This window comes from Schistocerca serialis, chromosome 9 (genome assembly GCF_023864345.2).
Source record: "Schistocerca serialis cubense isolate TAMUIC-IGC-003099 chromosome 9, iqSchSeri2.2, whole genome shotgun sequence".
NCBI lineage: Eukaryota > Metazoa > Arthropoda > Insecta > Orthoptera > Acrididae > Schistocerca > Schistocerca serialis.
This window is the reverse complement of record NC_064646.1, coordinates 515,119,333-515,128,717: the sequence shown is the minus strand read 5'-3', so window position 1 is coordinate 515,128,717 and position 9,385 is coordinate 515,119,333.

The following is a 9,385-nucleotide window of genomic DNA, read 5'->3' as shown; positions in this document are numbered from 1 at the left end:
AAACCGGACTCACAGGAGAGATTCAAATCATAGAAAGTTAGAGTGTCACTCCCCTTGTACTTAAGTCGGTATTGTGCCTTTTGTATTAAATTCGGATGCAATTTCCGTGTTTCATTGACAATAAGAAGGTCCAAGGGATACAGTAAACCTGAAGTGAATATCGGATTCTGAAACTGGACCCACAGGAGAGGTACAAATCATAGAAAGTTAGAGTGTCACTCCTCTTGTACCTGAGTCAGTATTGTGCCTTTTGTATTAAATTCGGGTGCAATTTCTGTGTTTCATCGTCAATAAGATGGTCCAAGGGATACAGTAAACCTATAGTGAAGCATCGGAATCTAAAACTGGACTCACAGGATTTGTTCAAATCATAGAAATTTAGAATGTCAGTCCTCTTGTACTTAAGTCGGCATTGTGCCTTTTGTATTAAATTCGGATGCAAACTCTGTTTTTCATCTTCAATAAGAAGGTCCAAAGGATACAGTAAACCTGAAGTGAAGCATCGGAATCTAAAACTGGACACACAGGAGTGGTACAAACCATAGAAAGTGAGAGTGGCAGTCCTCTTGTACTTAAGTCGGCATTGTGCCTTTTGAATTTAATTCCGATGCAATTTCTGTGTTTCATCGTCAACAAGAAGGTGCAAGGTATACAGTAAACCTGAAGTGAAGCATCTGAATCTAAAACTGGACTCACAGGAGAGGTTCAAATCATAGAAAGTGAGAGTGTCAGTCCTCTTCTACTTAGGTCGGTATTGTGCCTTTTGAATTTAATTCCGATGCAATTTCTGTGTTTCATCGTCAATAAGAATGTCCAAGGGATACAGTAAACCTGAAGTGAAGCAGCGGAATCTAAAACTGGTCTAACAGGAGAGGTTCAAATCATAGAAAGTGAGAGTGTCAGTCCACTTGTACTTAAGTCGTCATTGTGGCATTTGTATTATATTCGGATGCAATTTCTGTGTTTCATCAACATTAAGAAGGTCCAAGGGATACAGTAAACCTGAAGTGAAGCATCGGAATCTAAAACTGGACTCACAGAGGAGGTTCATATCATAGAAACTTAGAGTGTCAGTCCTATTGCACTTAAGTCGGCATTGTACCTTTTGTACTAAATTCGGATCTGTGTTTCATCGTCAATAAGAAGATCCAAAGGATACAGTAAACCTGAAGTGAAGCATCGGAATCTAAAACTGGACTCACAGGAGCGGTTCAAATCATAGAGAGTGAGATTGTCAGTCCTCTTGTACTTAAGTCGGCATTGTACCTTTTGTATTAAATTCGGATGCAACCTCTGTGTTTCATCGTCAATAAGAAGGTCCAAAGGATACAGTAAACCTGAAGTGAAGCATCGGAATCTAAAACTGGACTCACAGGAGCGGTTCAAATCATAGAGAGTGAGATTGTCAGTCCTCTTGTACTTAAGTCGGCATTGTGCCTTTTGTATTAAATTCCGATGCAATTTTTGTGTTTCATAGTCAATACGAAGGTGCAAGGTATACAGTAAACCTGAAGTGAAGCATCGGAATCTAAAACTTGACTCACAGGAGAGGTACAAATCATAGAAAGTGAGAGTGTCAGTCCTCTTGTACCTAAGTCGGCATTGTGCCATTTGTATTAAAATGGGGGGCTATTTCTGTGTTTCATCGCCATTAAGAAGGTCCAAGGGATACAGTAAAACTGAAGTGAAGAATCGGAATCTAAAACTGGACTCACAGGAGAGCTTCGAATCATAGAAAGTTAGAGTGACACTCCTTTTGTACTTGAGTCGGTATTGTGCCTTTCGTATTAAATTCGGGTGCAATTTCTGTGTTTCATCGTCAATAAGATGTTCCTAGGGATACAGTAAACCTGAAGTGAAGCATCGGAATCTAAAACTGCACTCACAGGAGTGGTTCAAATCATAGTAAGTTAGAGTGTCAGCCCTCTTGTACTTAAGTCGCCATTGTGATTTTTGTATTAAATTCGGCTGCAATTTCTGTCTTTCATCGTCAATAAGAAGGTCCAAGTGGTACAGTAAACCCGAAGTGAAGCATCAGAATCTAAAACTGGACTCACAGGAGAGGTTCAAATCATAGAAATTGAGAGTGTCAGTCCTCTTGTACTTAAGTGGGCATTGTGCCTTTTGAATTTAATTCCGATGCAATTTCTGTGTTTCATCGTCAACAAGAAGGTGCAAGGTATACAGTAGACCTGAAGTGCAGCATCGGAATCTAAAACTGGACTCACAGGAGAAGTTCAAATCATAGAAATTGAGAGTGTCAGTCCGCTTCTCTTTAGGCCGGCATTGTGCCTTTTGAATTTAATTCCGATGCAATTTCTGTGTTACATCGTCAATGAGAAGGTCCAAGGGATACAGTAAACCTGAAGTGAAGCATCGGAATCTAAAACTGGACTCACAGGAGCGGTTCAAATCATAGAGAGTTAGAGTGTCACTCTTCTTGTACTTAAGTCGGTAATGTGCCTTTTGTATTAAATTCGGATGCAATTTCTGTGTTTCATCGTCAACAAGAATGTCCAAGAAATACAGTAAACCTTCAGTGAAGCATCGGAATCTAAAACTGGACTCGCAGGAGAGGTTCAAATCATATAATGTTAGATGGTCAGTCCTCTTTTACTGAAGTCGGCATTGTGACTTTTGTATTAAATTCTGATGCAATTTCTGTGTTTCATCGTCAATAAGAAGGTCCAAGGGATACAGTAAACCTGAAGTGAAGCATCGGAAACTAAAACTGGACTCACAGGATAGGTTCATATCATAGAAAGTTAGAATGTCAGTCCTCTTGTACTTAAGTCGTCATTGTGCTTTTGTATTAAATTCGGATGCAATTACTAAGTTTCATCGTCAATAAGAAGGTGCAAGGTATACAGTAAACCTGAAGTGAAGCATCGGAATCTAAAACTGGAGTCACAGGAGAGGTACATATCATAGAAAGTTAGAGTGTCAGTCCTGTTGCACTTCAGTCGGCATTGTACCTTTTGTACTAAATTCGGATGCAAACTCTGTGTTTCATTGTCAATAAGAAGGTCCAAGGGATACAGAAAACATAAGTGAAGCATCGGAATCTGAAACTGGACTCACAGGAGAGGCTCAAATCATAGAAAGTGAGAGTGTCAGTCCTCTTATACATAAGTGGGTATTGTGGCATTTGTATTAATTTCGGATGCAATTTCTGTGTTTTGTCGTCAATAAGAAGGTCCAAGGGATACAGTAAACCTGAGGTGAAGCAGCGGAATCTAAAACTGGACTCACTGGAGACGTTCAAATCATAGAAAGTGAGAGTGTCAGTCCCCTTTTACTTAAGTCGGCATTGTGCCTTTTGTAATAAAATCGGATGCAATTTCTGTGTTTCATCGTCAATAAGAAGTTCCAAAGGATACAGTAAACCTGAAGTGAAGCATCCGAATCTAAAACTGGACTCACAGGAGAGGTTCATATCATAGACAGTTAGAGTGTCAGTCCGCTTGTACTTCAGTAGGCATTGTGCCTTTTGTATTAAATTTGGATGCAAACTCTGTGTTTCATCGTCAATAAGAAGGTCCAAGGGATACAGTAAACCTGAAGTGAAGCATCGGAATCTGAAACTGGACTCACAGGAGAGGTTCAAATCATAGAAAGTGAGAGTGTCAGTCCTCCTCTACTTTGGTCGACATTGTGCCTTTTGAATTTAATTCCGATGCAATTTCTGTGTTTCATCGTCAATAAGAAGGTCCAAGGGATGCAGTAAGCCTGAAGTGAAGCATCGGAATCTAAAACCGGACTCACAGGAGAGGTTCAAATCATAGAAAGTTAGAGTGTCAGTCCTGTTGCACTTCAGTCGGCATTGTACCTTTTGTACTAAATTCGGATGCAATTTCTGTGTTTCATCAACAATAAGAAGGTCCAAGGGATACAGTAAAACTGAAGTGAAGCATCGGAATCTAAAACTGGACTCACAGGAGAGGTTCAAATCATAGAAAATGAGAGTGTCAGTCCTCTTGTACTTTAGTTGGCATTGCGCCTTTTGAATTTCATTCCGATGCAATTTCTGTGTTTCATTGTCAATAAGAATGTGCAAGGTGTACAGTAAACCTGAAGTGAAGCATCGGAATCTAAAACTGGACTCACAGGAGAGGTTCAAATCATAGAAAGTGAGAGTGTCAGTCCTCCTCTACTTTGGTCGACATTGTGCCTTTTGAATTTAATTCCGATGCAATTTCTGTGTTTCATCGTCAATAAGAAGGTCCAAGGGATGCAGTAAGCCTGAAGTGAAGCATCGGAATCTAAAACCGGACTCACAGGAGAGATTCAAATCATAGAAAGTTAGAGTGTCACTCCCCTTGTACTTAAGTCGGTATTGTGCCTTTTGTATTAAATTCGGATGCAATTTCCGTGTTTCATTGACAATAAGAAGGTCCAAGGGATACAGTAAACCTGAAGTGAATATCGGATTCTGAAACTGGACCCACAGGAGAGGTACAAATCATAGAAAGTTAGAGTGTCACTCCTCTTGTACCTGAGTCAGTATTGTGCCTTTTGTATTAAATTCGGGTGCAATTTCTGTGTTTCATCGTCAATAAGATGGTCCAAGGGATACAGTAAACCTATAGTGAAGCATCGGAATCTAAAACTGGACTCACAGGATTTGTTCAAATCATAGAAATTTAGAATGTCAGTCCTCTTGTACTTAAGTCGGCATTGTGCCTTTTGTATTAAATTCGGATGCAAACTCTGTTTTTCATCTTCAATAAGAAGGTCCAAAGGATACAGTAAACCTGAAGTGAAGCATCGGAATCTAAAACTGGACACACAGGAGTGGTACAAACCATAGAAAGTGAGAGTGGCAGTCCTCTTGTACTTAAGTCGGCATTGTGCCTTTTGAATTTAATTCCGATGCAATTTCTGTGTTTCATCGTCAACAAGAAGGTGCAAGGTATACAGTAAACCTGAAGTGAAGCATCTGAATCTAAAACTGGACTCACAGGAGAGGTTCAAATCATAGAAAGTGAGAGTGTCAGTCCTCTTCTACTTAGGTCGGTATTGTGCCTTTTGAATTTAATTCCGATGCAATTTCTGTGTTTCATCGTCAATAAGAATGTCCAAGGGATACAGTAAACCTGAAGTGAAGCAGCGGAATCTAAAACTGGTCTAACAGGAGAGGTTCAAATCATAGAAAGTGAGAGTGTCAGTCCACTTGTACTTAAGTCGTCATTGTGGCATTTGTATTATATTCGGATGCAATTTCTGTGTTTCATCAACATTAAGAAGGTCCAAGGGATACAGTAAACCTGAAGTGAAGCATCGGAATCTAAAACTGGACTCACAGAGGAGGTTCATATCATAGAAACTTAGAGTGTCAGTCCTATTGCACTTAAGTCGGCATTGTACCTTTTGTACTAAATTCGGATCTGTGTTTCATCGTCAATAAGAAGATCCAAAGGATACAGTAAACCTGAAGTGAAGCATCGGAATCTAAAACTGGACTCACAGGAGCGGTTCAAATCATAGAGAGTGAGATTGTCAGTCCTCTTGTACTTAAGTCGGCATTGTACCTTTTGTATTAAATTCGGATGCAACCTCTGTGTTTCATCGTCAATAAGAAGGTCCAAAGGATACAGTAAACCTGAAGTGAAGCATCGGAATCTAAAACTGGACTCACAGGAGCGGTTCAAATCATAGAGAGTGAGATTGTCAGTCCTCTTGTACTTAAGTCGGCATTGTGCCTTTTGTATTAAATTCCGATGCAATTTTTGTGTTTCATAGTCAATACGAAGGTGCAAGGTATACAGTAAACCTGAAGTGAAGCATCGGAATCTAAAACTTGACTCACAGGAGAGGTACAAATCATAGAAAGTGAGAGTGTCAGTCCTCTTGTACCTAAGTCGGCATTGTGCCATTTGTATTAAAATGGGGGGCTATTTCTGTGTTTCATCGCCATTAAGAAGGTCCAAGGGATACAGTAAAACTGAAGTGAAGAATCGGAATCTAAAACTGGACTCACAGGAGAGCTTCGAATCATAGAAAGTTAGAGTGACACTCCTTTTGTACTTGAGTCGGTATTGTGCCTTTCGTATTAAATTCGGGTGCAATTTCTGTGTTTCATCGTCAATAAGATGTTCCTAGGGATACAGTAAACCTGAAGTGAAGCATCGGAATCTAAAACTGCACTCACAGGAGTGGTTCAAATCATAGTAAGTTAGAGTGTCAGCCCTCTTGTACTTAAGTCGCCATTGTGATTTTTGTATTAAATTCGGCTGCAATTTCTGTCTTTCATCGTCAATAAGAAGGTCCAAGTGGTACAGTAAACCCGAAGTGAAGCATCAGAATCTAAAACTGGACTCACAGGAGAGGTTCAAATCATAGAAATTGAGAGTGTCAGTCCTCTTGTACTTAAGTGGGCATTGTGCCTTTTGAATTTAATTCCGATGCAATTTCTGTGTTTCATCGTCAACAAGAAGGTGCAAGGTATACAGTAGACCTGAAGTGCAGCATCGGAATCTAAAACTGGACTCACAGGAGAAGTTCAAATCATAGAAATTGAGAGTGTCAGTCCGCTTCTCTTTAGGCCGGCATTGTGCCTTTTGAATTTAATTCCGATGCAATTTCTGTGTTACATCGTCAATGAGAAGGTCCAAGGGATACAGTAAACCTGAAGTGAAGCATCGGAATCTAAAACTGGACTCACAGGAGCGGTTCAAATCATAGAGAGTTAGAGTGTCACTCTTCTTGTACTTAAGTCGGTAATGTGCCTTTTGTATTAAATTCGGATGCAATTTCTGTGTTTCATCGTCAACAAGAATGTCCAAGAAATACAGTAAACCTTCAGTGAAGCATCGGAATCTAAAACTGGACTCGCAGGAGAGGTTCAAATCATATAATGTTAGATGGTCAGTCCTCTTTTACTGAAGTCGGCATTGTGACTTTTGTATTAAATTCTGATGCAATTTCTGTGTTTCATCGTCAATAAGAAGGTCCAAGGGATACAGTAAACCTGAAGTGAAGCATCGGAAACTAAAACTGGACTCACAGGATAGGTTCATATCATAGAAAGTTAGAATGTCAGTCCTCTTGTACTTAAGTCGTCATTGTGCTTTTGTATTAAATTCGGATGCAATTACTAAGTTTCATCGTCAATAAGAAGGTGCAAGGTATACAGTAAACCTGAAGTGAAGCATCGGAATCTAAAACTGGAGTCACAGGAGAGGTACATATCATAGAAAGTTAGAGTGTCAGTCCTGTTGCACTTCAGTCGGCATTGTACCTTTTGTACTAAATTCGGATGCAAACTCTGTGTTTCATTGTCAATAAGAAGATCCAAGGGATACAGAAAACATAAGTGAAGCATCGGAATCTGAAACTGGACTCACAGGAGAGGCTCAAATCATAGAAAGTGAGAGTGTCAGTCCTCTTATACATAAGTGGGTATTGTGGCATTTGTATTAATTTCGGATGCAATTTCTGTGTTTTGTCGTCAATAAGAAGGTCCAAGGGATACAGTAAACCTGAGGTGAAGCAGCGGAATCTAAAACTGGACTCACTGGAGACGTTCAAATCATAGAAAGTGAGAGTGTCAGTCCCCTTTTACTTAAGTCGGCATTGTGCCTTTTGTAATAAAATCGGATGCAATTTCTGTGTTTCATCGTCAATAAGAAGTTCCAAAGGATACAGTAAACCTGAAGTGAAGCATCCGAATCTAAAACTGGACTCACAGGAGAGGTTCATATCATAGACAGTTAGAGTGTCAGTCCGCTTGTACTTCAGTAGGCATTGTGCCTTTTGTATTAAATTTGGATGCAAACTCTGTGTTTCATCGTCAATAAGAAGGTCCAAGGGATACAGTAAACCTGAAGTGAAGCATCGGAATCTGAAACTGGACTCACAGGAGAGGTTCAAATCATAGAAAGTTAGAGTGTCAGTCCTCTTGAACTTAAGTCGGCATTGTGCCTTTTGAATATAATTCCGATGCAATTTCTGTGATTCATCGTCAATAAGAAGGTCCAAGGTTTACAGTCAACCTGAAGTGAAGCATCGGAATCTAAAACTGGACTCACAGGAGAGGTTCAAATCATAGAGAGTGATAGTGTCAGTCCTCTTGTACTTAAGTCGGCATTGTGCCATTTGTATTAAATTCGGGTGCAATTTCTGTGTTTCATCGTCTATAAGAAGGTCCAAGGGATACAGTAAACCTGAAGTGAAGCATCGGAATCTAAAACTGGACTCACAGGAAAGGTTCAAATCATAGAAAGTGAGAGTGTCAGTCCTCTTGTACTTAAGTCGGCATTGTGGCATTTGTATTAAATTCTGATGCAATTTCTGTGTTTCATCGTCAATAAGAAGGTCCACCGGATACAGTAAACCTGAAGTAAAGCATCGGAATCTAAAACTGGTCTCACAGGAGAGGTTCAAATCATAGAAAGTTAGAATGTCAGTCCTCTTGTACTTAAGTCGTCATTGTGCCTTTTGTATTAAATTCGGATGCAATTACTAAGTTTCATCGTCAATAAGAAGGTGCAAGGCATACAGTAAACCTGAAGTGAAGCATCGGAATCTAAAACTGGACTCACAGGAGAGGTTCAAATCATAGAAAGTGAGAGTGTCAGTCCACTTGTACTTACGTCGGCATTGTGGTATTTGTATTAAATTCGGATGCAATTTCTGTGTTTCATCAACAATAAGAAGGTCCAAGGGATACAGTAAACCTGAAGTGAAGCATCGAAATCTAAAACTGGACTCACAGGAGAGGTTCAAATCGTAGAAAATGAGAGTGTCAGTCCTCTTGTACTTTAGTTGGCATTGCGCCTTTTGAATTTCATTCCGATGCAATTTCTGTGTTTCATTGTCAATAAGAAGGTGCAAGGTGTACAGTAAACCTGAAGTGAAGCATCGGAATCTAAAACTGGACTCACAGGAGAGGTTCAAATCATAGAAAGTGAGAGTGTCAGTCCTCTTCTACTTTGGTCGACATTGTGCCTTTTGAATTTAATTCCGATGCAATTTCTGTGTTTCATCGTCAATAAGAAGGTCCAAGGGATGCAGTAAACCTGAAGTGAAGCATCGGAATCTAAAACTGGACTCACAGGAGAGATTCAAATCATAGAATGTTAGAGTGTCACTCCCCTTGTACTTAAGTCGGTATTGTGCCTTTTGTATTAAATTCGGATGCAATTTCTGTGTTTCATTGTCAATAAGAAGGCCCAAGGGATACAGTAAACCTGAAGTGAATATCGGAATCTGAAACTGGACCCACAGGAGAGGTACAAATCATAGAAAGTTAGAGTGTCACTCCTCTTGTACTTGAGTCAGTATTGTGCCTTTTGTATTAAATTAGGGTGCAATTTCTGTGTTTCATCGTCAATAAGATGGTCCAAGGGATACAGTAAACCTATAGTGAAGCATCGGAATCTAA